The following is an 11,418-nucleotide window of genomic DNA, read 5'->3' as shown; positions in this document are numbered from 1 at the left end:
ACTGATGAAAATGTAATTAAGGTTTCTTATAAGCCTTTTAAGAGATTTGAATATACTTAAATTGCAACTAATGCTTTATTGAAGTACATACTTATGAGATTTGTTCATTCAAATATAATAGTATTAACACTATTTAATATACCGTCAAACGGGGTTACTTGCAACAGCGGTGTAACTTGCAACACGATGACATACACTAAATGTGAAGCATTTTCTAATAACAATAAAAACTAGTATGCCCTACTATTTCGGTTATAGAGATTATGTGTATCAAAGATCGATTTAGTATAAAAATAGCTTTGTTTCTTTGTTTATGGTTTAGCTACACTGTTAAAACGGATTGCTCATTTTATGCCATAAAAACAAGTATGAAAATCGTGTTTCACCTCTCCCCTATAGTAAGTGCGATAAGTCTGATGACCTTGGTTGCAGTTAGGGTACCTAATAGTAAGCTTAGCTAAACGATAAAAGTTTGATAAACTTATCGACTAAGTAATGCAAAAAATCATTATTATATTCGACAACCACTATGGGGTAACTTGCAACAGTTGAATTTGACGAAACCTTTTATTATTTATCTTCATTTCACGATATACTTGACAGAAATAACCAAAATGGATCATTTATTGATTACGTAACGCGTTCATTTTCAAATGACAATTCATTTTTTACATTTTTTTGCACGTGACCTTCAAACATTGTTAGGAAATACCACATTTTGAAGTTTCATTCATGTTTCATCATGTTAAAAGTTCAATTTTTGTTTATGAACGCTGTAAAGCAATCACCAATATCAATTCTGAATCTAGATGGAGTAAATTATTTCAGTTTCATATCCAAATTAGCGAGTTTGAAATTTACAAAGTAGAATAGGTGTGTTTCAATCATGTTAATTTAGGTTAAATTGCCAAACACCACTTACAAATGAAAACTACTTGAAGATGACTAACTCTACCATTTTAAGAAATGACAATAATCATTGTTGACATTTTGTAATGAGTGCTAAGTCAAGAGAATCATATATATTTTGTGTTTGAGGGACATGAGACCTGTTGCTATACGATATACTCTCGTTTGCAATAACTATCAATCCTTTCATGAAAAATTATATGTCAATTGGTTAGTGTACATCTTTTCATGGTATGTTTCATGCATAACATCAAAATTTTACAATACGACTAAATGCTAGAATGTTGGTGCTATTTAATGATAGCTAACTTAGCTTCATGTCCTATGTTGCAAGTTACCCCACAGATGGGGAAACTTGCAACAATCATGTATTTCGCACCTCCTGATTAGGTGGCAACGTATTTTGGTAAACCAAGTGCTGCATGGTATTCTACTCGGGGTAATTAGCGTACACGATGCTTCACAGGATGTTTCAAATGTTTACATTTTCAATGATATTGTTTCAAAGTCGAAAAGTGTTGCAAGTTACCCCATTTGACGGTATGTATTTAAATAAGTTAGAAATTGGGAGATTGCCTGGAGAAAGTGTATTGAGATCGAAGGAAAATGTTAATATTTTGATCGGAGGTGTAATTGATCAGTAGGGTGATGCAATAAGAGCCACATCCAGTTACTACTCAGGTTGGTGAATCTTAGTTTGAATGATTCTAATAGATCTTGAGTTGAGTTTTATTTAAGGACAGACTTGTAAGAATCCCAAAATGGCCGGCTTTGGCACCAACTCACGATTTCGAGCGCACAAATCTCTTCGTGAACTAAACCAGCGCTTCTGATCCTCTTATTTGAAGCTTATCACAAGTGAGCAGGAATAGAATACTAAAATGCACACTTGCTTCTTGAGATTTGTGCGTCTGAAGTTCTGATGCACTGTTGAAGTGCACACCAAAAATCGATTGAGGGTTTCAGAAAAATTTTGCTGAATTTTGCCGAGCTGAAGGCTTCAGCAAAAATTTTGCTGAAATTCAGCAAAATTTTGCTGATTTATTCAGTAAACTCTGCTGATCACCAGTAACATTTTGCTGAAATTCAGCAAACTTTGCTGAAAGTTCAGCAAAAAAATTTGCTGGACCCTTCAGCTCGGCAAAATTCAGCAAAATATTGCTGAAAGCGTTTAGTGTGTGGAATTTCAAGACGTTTGTCTTTTAAAAATTGCTTGATTTTTTTCTTTTTCCTAATTTTTCTCTTGCGAAATACACCATTCATAAGAATATTAAGATATTTCTCAGATTCAGCATAATCAAATTTATTATCCAAATCACAAATGGTACTTATGGTCGAAGCGTTAAACGCGCGCTTTTTCAGCAAGACCATGCTGGGTGTATTTCGGTTCTAATCCTTGATTTTTGGGGCTTAAGTATCATTGTTCCTGCCTTACGAGATGCAACTGCTAAAACAAGGTAATTGATAAAAGAAGCATTGGATTAAAATCTGTAGAAGAGCTTATCTGAGAAGTAAGCTCAATCACAGTGAGTCGTTTTATCAATAAGAGGAGATAGAATGAAATAAGTTTTTCATGCAGTCAGTTAGTCAGTGGTAGATGAACTTCACACCAAATTACAAGATCACAGTTTAGGGATTTTAAATATTTTCTTTTTCGATAAAAGTTACACTGAGATCATATTCTTCTAATTTAAAATTTTAAAAACTCGCCATACAAAATAAAACTGCATTGCGAACGGCCTTAGTGTAGTACATTTTACATTACTCCATTTCAAAAAAGGGCCATAAAATATCGATTTTGCTACATTTTCCATATTGTTTTCCTAAAACCTTCAGGAGCTTGATAATAAGATCGCACTATTACTCTAAGGAATCCCCGAATGATTTCCGGAAGGAATCTCTGAAGGAATTCTGGCATAAGCATTGAAGAAACTCCTGGAGGAATCCATGAAGAAACTTCTGGACTGATCTTGAAGGAACTGCTGTATGAAACCCTAAAGAAACTTCTGCAGGAATGTCTGGTGATTCAAGATTCTCACTTTGAGAGATCTCTGCAAAAACTTATTGAGAAAATCCTAGATTGGAATTTTCAAGGAATCCAGGATTATTCCATAAACGAATTAGAATAGAAATTTTAGGAGGAACTCCCGGAGGAATTACAGAAAGAATCCTCGGAGAAACTCTAGGAGGAATCCCCGAAGGAATTCCAAGAGGAATTCCTGAAAGAATTCCAAGAAAAATGCTCAAACAAATTCTAGGAGGATTCACCGAAGGAATTCTGGAAAGAATCCCCTGGAGAATTCCATGAGGAAACCCCGGAGGAGTTCTATGAGCGATCCCCGAACGAATTCCAGAAGGAATTCCCGTAGAAGGTCCTGGACGAACCTCCGGTGGAATATCAGGAGGAATCCCCGAAGAAATTTCAGGAGGAATCTTCGAAGGAAATCCAAGAAGGCCCCTCCCCGAAAAAATCTAGGAGAAATTCTAGGAATGAATTCCAGGAGGAATTCTAGGAAGAATATCTAAAGGAATTCTAGTAGCAATCTCCGAAAGAAGTTCAGGACGAATCCTTGAAGGACTCTCGACAGAATTCCAGGAGTAATTTCCAAAGGAATTCTTGGAGAAATGTTCGAAGAAATAACAGGAGAATACACTGCAAAAATGCCAGGGGAACCCGCGAAGGAACCCCGGGAGGAATCTTCGAAGGATTTCCAAGCGGAATTCTCAAAGGATCTTCAAGAGGAATCCTCGAAGGAATTCCAGAAGGAATCCCCGGAGAAACTCTAAGAGGAATCCTCGAAAGAATTCCAAGAGGAATACCCGAAAGAATTACACGAGGAATTCAAGGAGGAATCTCCGAAAAAAAAATCCTGTGGGAACTTTCAACGGATATGTCGGAGGAATAATCGAAAAATATGTTAAATTTAGAATTCACGAATAAAAATAAATTAAAAAATAGTCAGGAGGAATCCACGAAGGAATTTCATGATGAATCCTCGAAGGAATTCTGTTAGGAATCCTTCCAGTAGGAATCCTCAAAAGAATTCCAGTGGGAATTTCCGAGGAAATTCGAGAAAAAACCCCCAAAGGATTTATAGGAGGAATTAACGAAAAATATCTAAGAGGAATCTCAGAAGCAATTCCAGGAAAAAAAATTGAGGGAATTCTGAGAAGAATTCTCGAAGGAATTTTAGGAAGAATCTTCGAAGGAATTCCAGAAGGAATCTCCGAAGGAATTCCAGCAGGAATTTCCGAAGAAATTCAATGAGGAATTCTCGAAGGAATTCCAAGAGTAATCTCCATAGGAAGTCCAGGAGGTACTCCCGAAGGAACTCAAGGAGGAATTTCCGAAGGAATTCCAAGAGGAATTTCCGAAAGAATTACAGGAGAAATTTGTGATGCAATGCTAGAAGGAATCACCGAAGGAATTCTTGGAGGAATCCCCGGAGAAATGCCATGAGGAATCCTCGGAGGAATTCTATGAGGGATCTCCGAAGAAATTCTCGTAGAAGTTTCAGGAAGTATCCATGAAGCAAGTCCAAGAGGAATACCAGGAAGAATCCCCGAAGGAATTTCAAAAATAATCCTCAAAGGAAGTCCAGGAGGAATCCCCGAAGTTATTCCAATAGGAATCCCCGAAAGAATTACAGCAGAAATCACCGAAGAAATTCTAAAAGGAAACCTTGAAGGAATCCCAGGAGGAATCCTGGAGGTTTCCATGAGGAATCTCTGCAGGAAACCCAGGAGAATCGACGAAGGTATTCCAGAAGGGATCCCCGAAGGAACTCTAGGAGGAATTCCCGAAGGGATTTCAAGAGGAATCCCCGAAAGAATTCTAGGAGAAATTTTAGAAGAAATTCTACTACAAATCTCCGAAGGAGTTCCAGGACAATGCCCCAAAGGAAGTTCAGGAGGAATCTTAAAAGAAGCCCAGGAGAAATTCCCGGAAGAATTCCACGAAGAATCTTCCAAGGAATTTTAGTAGGAATCACCAAAGAAATTCCAGGAGGAAGTGGCAAGGAATTCTAGGAGGATTCCACGACGCAATATCGGGAGCAATCCCCGAAAAAAAATCAAGAGGAATCTTTGATGGCAGTCTAGAAGAAATTCTCGAAAGAATTCAAGATGAAATACTCGAAAGAATTCTAGGAAAAATATCCAAAGAACTTCCAGTAGGAATCCCCAATGGAATTCCAGGAGGAATCCTTGAAGGAAGCCCAGGAGGAACCCGACTAGAGAATCCTAACAAAAATATAACATAATTAAAACAAACCATGAAATTCATAGCTCATTGTGATTAAATTATGTTCAACATCCTTGGTGTTTTTGAAATACTATAACTCAATTATATCACATTATGTTAGAAATGCTGTTTGATAACTCATTGCAATATAATTTAATATTAATTCTTTGATATTTGGACAATAATCTAACAAAGTTGTATCACATTCTGGTAGAAACTAGTAATCCTGAAGCCAACATTCATATCACATTTTGTTATAATTTTGATCCGATCATAACAAAAAAGGTTATTATCTTGATTAGACCAGTGTACTTTTTGTTACAATTTTAGTTATTTTAACATCATCCAGTATCTAGTTAATAACATAATCTATATATATAAAAATGAGTTTGAAGTCCCTTTGAGGCAACAAAACTCAAGAACGGCTGAACCGATCAGGATGAATCTTGCACGGTTCGGTTTGTATTCGTGGTGGTTGTGTTTATATGTACAAAAAGTTTCGAAAATCAGCTAGAAAAGTAAGAAAATTGAAAAATTTTGATTTTTCATGAGCTGGGAAGGAAATCAACACGATCGAAATGAAATCAATCTAGAGTGCGGTGACGTAATGAGCTCAACAGTTGTCAAACCACCGCAGCTGGGCAAGGCAACGTTTGCCGGGACAGCTAGTAAGTTATAGAAAAATATTATAACATCATAACCTTGGTATGAAGTCCCTTTGAGGCAACAAAACTCACGAACGGCTGAACTGATCAGGATGACTCTTGCATGATTTGATTCGTATTCATGGTGGCTGTGTTTATATGTACAAAAAGTTACAAAAATCTACTAGAAAAGTAAGAAAATTGATAAAGTACTGATTTTTCATGAGCTGGGAAGGAAATCAACACGATCGAAATGAAATCAATCTAGAGTGCGGTGCTATTTTGAGCTCAACAGTTGTCAAAGCAACAACAAGACGGCAAGACAAAGTTTGCCGGGACAGCTAGTATGATAAAATCTTGATATACTTCTCTAGTCGGGAATCCCCTAAGAATTTCAGAAGAAATCACAGAAAAAATAAGGGAGAAATACCTACAGGCATTCCAGGAGGAATCTCTCAAGGATTTCCAGGCATAATCCTCGAAAGATTTTCAGCGTAATCTCCCAAAGGAATCTTTCTGAGTAAGGGGAAAGATCTGCAGGAGGTATCCCCGAAGGATTTCCAGGAGCAATCCCTTGAAAAAAAAAAATCCTGGGGCTATTCCAGAAAGAAATCCACGACGAAACTCCATTAGAGATCTCTCAAAAATATCCTGGAGATATGATTGATTATATTCCGAACGAAATAATGGAGGAACTCCAATAAGAATCCCTAAAGAAACTCCTGTAAGAATTCCTGAATGAGCTTTTGGAGAAATCTCAGATATAACTCCTGGAGGCATCCGTGAGTCCTCCTGTAAGGATCCTGTCGAGGAATCCTCTAAAGATATCCTGAGGCATCCTAACAGGAACTTTTATACTAATTTTTGAATGGACGTCTGGGTAAAAACCTTAAGTCCTACTGGAGGTATCCGTGGATCCTCCTGGAGGTATCCTTGAATCCTCCTGTAAGAATATCTGGAGGAAATCTAGGAGAGATCTCTACAGGAACTCCTGGAGATATTTCTGAAAGAACTTCTGGAGAGATCCCTGAAAAAAATCAGGAGGATACTCTGGAAAAAAATCTGGAATTATTTCTGTAAGATCTCCTGTAGGAAATCCCTGCAGGAACTCATAGACTAATTTCTGAAGACCTCCTGCAGGAATTCCTGATGGATATCTTGATGGATCTTCAGGAGGCATAGATCTTTGCAGCCATTCCATAGAAAAACGATATAGTGCATCTCCGATTGTCGTGAAACTTTGTGGGCTTGTAGTTCTTCGGAAATAATTAGACCCGTATTTTTTATTTCGTCATTAGGGTGACCAATTTTTATATAGGGTGCACAGTGTTCGAAATCGATGGTTTTGCGATCAAAATCAAATAACTTTTTTTAGGTTGGTTCTAGAGGTTTGGCGTGTTCTACAAAGTTTTTCTACATGTTAAAAGGCGTCTTTTGATAAAATGTTGTATATTATTAATCCCCCTAGAAGTGAGATAAAAATTTTATTTTTCCGAAATATTTTTTTAGAGGTTTGACGTCTTTGGCAAAGTTGTAGCCAATAATAAGAGAACAAAAATCGTAGAACATGTCAAAGCTCTACCTCTTACGGGTTTCGAGATATGGAGCGTTTTGTGCGAAGTACCCCTAAAACTAGTTTTTTCAGTGTAGCTTCAACAGATAAAATCCTACAGTTTTGTGACCTTCTACAACCTTGTTCAGGACGTCAAAATAAACATTTCTTTCGAAGATGTCAAGTCATTATATCTTAAAACAAAAAAGTTATAGGCAAATTTAACATATTTTAAGGTGTACTTTGACCTTAAGTAACTATTTCCGGCGCAAAATGGCGCAGATGGCTCAGTCGGTAGTTGAAAGATTAGACTTTTTACTATCACTTGGGGGTGGAAACTCTCGTGGGCAATAGTGGGAAAGGTGGTTTAAATACATGAAAAAATTTAATTATTTTGCCTGTAATACAAGAAAAATAAATTTAAAAAAAATAATTAATAAGCCCCAGGGCCCATATAGCCGAGGCGGTAAACGCGCGGGTATTCAGCATGACCATGCTGAGGGTGACGGGTTCGATTCCCGGTCGGTCCAGGATCTTTTCGTAAAGGAAATTTCCTTGACTTCCTTGGGCATAGAGTATCTTCGTGCCTGCCACACGATATACGCATGCAAAATGGTCATTGGCAGAGGAAGCTCTCAGTTAATAACTGTGGAAGTGCTCATAGAACACTAAGCTGAGAAGCAGGCTTTGTCCTAATGAGGACGTTACGCCAAGAAGAAGAAGAAGAATTAAGAAGCCCACAGTAATTTTACTGCACTGTGTTTCTTTCGGCAATATTTTACAACGTTTTTGCAAAAACCAGTGAGTTTTTATCTCTAAAAATTAAAACATCAGGAGAAAATATTGTTCCCGAGAGTTATAACTAAAGCTAGTTCTAAATAAAAGTATTGAGTATCTTCAAATTTATGACAACATATCTATGCCCAAATGAATGACTACCTACCCAATAGTCATAGAATTGAATGGCTACGGTGGTTAGAATATCAAATGCGTTTTGATAAATACCTTCGCAGTTCTTATTAAGGTAGTTGTAATTTTACATTCTTCAATACATATTTTGACGATTTCCTCGTGAAAATAAAGTAGATCTTTTATATCAAATGATCAATTTAATAAAACAAAAAAATTTTTTCAGTACGGTTTTTGTGAAAAGTACTGTTAAAAATATGAAAAATACTACAATTAACTCATGATGCAGACGATGGGACGTCAAAACATGTAATTGGCTAACGTCAAGAGATTAAAAATAATGTTTGAAATAAAAAAACCATCGCATTATTTCTCGGCACACCTGTATTTTATTGATTTATATCTGATAATTTCAATTGCTTCCCAGGTGCATGTAAGTCAAACTCGTGGATTACCGAAAAAGCTGTTAATCTGCTATCGGACGAATCAAAACTTCTCCTGATATTTTCGGATACTGATTCCGTAGTTGAAAAGTCAAACAACAAATATAAATATAAATACATGAAAAAAATCTACTCTGTGTTTTGATGCACGTCTTGAACTGTTTAATATTTCCTTCTTCCTATTTCTAGCGCCACATAACTTCAATATTGCTCAAAAAAAACTTCAAATAGGTAATTTTAAAGTAACTTTATCAGAAATTGCCTGATGGTAAACAATATGAATTCAAAAGCATGAAGAAAATATTCTGTTTGGTAAAAACAATGGTCAAAAACGACACGAGTGCACCTTGGTGTAAAATTTCGCTAATTTAAGTAAATAAATAAATAAATCATGCTAAAAATGTTGTAAAATATTGCTGGAAATTACGCAATGCAGTAAAAATTACTGCGGGATCCTAAATTATTAATTTTCATTTATTTTTCTTGTATTACAGGCAAAATAACTAGTTTTTGTCATGTATTTAAACCACCTTTCCCACTATTGCCCATGTAGCGATCAGAGTGAAACACGTATTAACTGTTCAACGGTTTATTACAGTATGACTCTGTTATTCCTACCGTCTGTCACTACTCAAATGTCAGTGCCTACTGTGATGATAATTGTTGAGTGTATTAGTGTATTATTGTGAGATGTTCATTGACTTATGATTATTACTACATTTCGGTCATCCTGACCCAGCGATGTCCTCATCGACATCATCATCACCCGTTAAACTACTAGAAGATAGCCATTTTCGCATGTTTCCAGGTGAACAAACTGAACTGTATGGAAGGCATGAGACTTGAAATCCGTCTATGTCGGTAACTAAATAACGATCGTTTGGTAAAATTTTCTTGATTTTATAAGGTCCTTTAAATTTACTGGACAGTTTATGATTATCAACTGATTTTATTACCACAAAATCGCCCTCTTTATAGTCTTGCACACCTTTTCGTTTTTTATCAACATTGCGTTTATTATAAATTTGAAGCTTATCAATGTTTTCTTTTGCAACTAATTTCTTCAATATTTGGAGATTCGGTGACTAACTGATTGCTTTTAACAAGAGTTTCCAAGTTATGCTCAACTCTATTACAATGATTTTGAAGTTTGCCAAATAACAATACACTAGGATAATTTTTTATCGATCTATTAAAAGTGTTGTTATAAATAAATTCAATATTTGGTAATAATTCATCCCATTTTTTATTAGAATCATTCAAAAGTTTGGCCAACATTGGCGTAAGAGTTCTGTTAACCCTTTCTGCTTGCCCATTTGCCTCTGGAGTGTATGCAGCTGTCTTTATATGTTCAATTAAACGATCTGAGCAATATTTCTTAAATTTATCAGAGGTGAAACAACTTCCTCTATCCGAAACTATTCGTGTTGGTTTGCTGTAGTGATTTATATATACATTTAAATTTTTCAAAACTTCATTTGTATTTGTAGATTTAGTTGGATAAAATTTGACAAATTTTGTAAATCCATCAATTACCACCAAAATAAATTTAAAACCTTTTGAAGATCGTAATTGTATTGGGCCATAATGATCAATATGTAAAGTATGAAAAGGAGTTTCACCTTTATCGATGCTTTTTAAGAATCCTTCCTTTTTAGAGTCAGACGGACTATAAAAAATGCAACTCAAACAATTTTTTATATAATTTTTGACCATTTTTCTCATATTAGAAAACCAGTAAAACTTTTTTATTTCTGTAATAGTTTTTTCGATTCCTATATGTCCTAGATTGTCATGGCAAATTTTAATTATATTATCCAACATTGTTTTTGGGATCACTAATAACAATTTATTGTTATCTTTTCTGAATAAAATTCCGTTTTTCAGCTCGAAATTAGGAAATGTGTGTGTTTCCAAATGTGTTTTAATATTTCTTAGCTTTTCATCCTGTTCTTGAGCTAGAATGACGTTTCTTTCTACTTCTTCAGTGTTCAATAAGTTAATTGTTTCAACCGTACTCGAATCTTTATTTCCATCAGTGACTGGAGGTAAATTTCCGTCACTCATAGTTAATCTACTTAAGGCATCAACATGGCGCATTTTCATTCCATCTCTAAACTCCAAAGTATAATTATAATTTTCTAAAAATAAAGCCCAACGACTTATTTTTGGATTAATTTCTTTTTTCGCTAAGGTTTGAGCCAAAGCATTGCAGTCAGTGAAAACTTTAAATTTCAATCCTGATAAATACACATGAAAGCGCTTCATTGCATGCACTACTGCAAGTGTCTCCAACTCAAAACTATGCAGTTTTGCCTCAAATTCATTAGTTTTCTTACTGAAAAAGCTAACAGGATGAAGTTTTCCATTGTTTTGCTTTTGCAATAATATGGCACCAAATCCAAAAGAACTTGCATCACAATGCAGTTGTGTTTCAGCTTTTGAGTCATATAATGCTAAAATGGGAGCCGAAACAAGTTTATCTCTAAGTTGAAGAAACGAATTCATTTCAGAATCACCAAATGAAAAAACTGAATCTTTTTTCAATAGATTGTAAAGTGGTCTTGCTATTAGTGCAAAATTTTGAATAAATTTTCTAAAGTAGCTAGTCAAACCCAAAAATCTCTGAACATCCTTTGAAGTTTTTGGCACGGGAAATTGCAATACTGACTCAATGTGGGTTTTACTTGGCTTTCGTCCAAACTTACTAATAACATA

Source organism: Aedes albopictus, chromosome 2, assembly GCF_035046485.1.
Source record: "Aedes albopictus strain Foshan chromosome 2, AalbF5, whole genome shotgun sequence".
Classification (NCBI taxonomy): Eukaryota; Metazoa; Arthropoda; class Insecta; order Diptera; family Culicidae; genus Aedes; species Aedes albopictus.
This window is presented reverse-complemented; position numbering follows the sequence as displayed.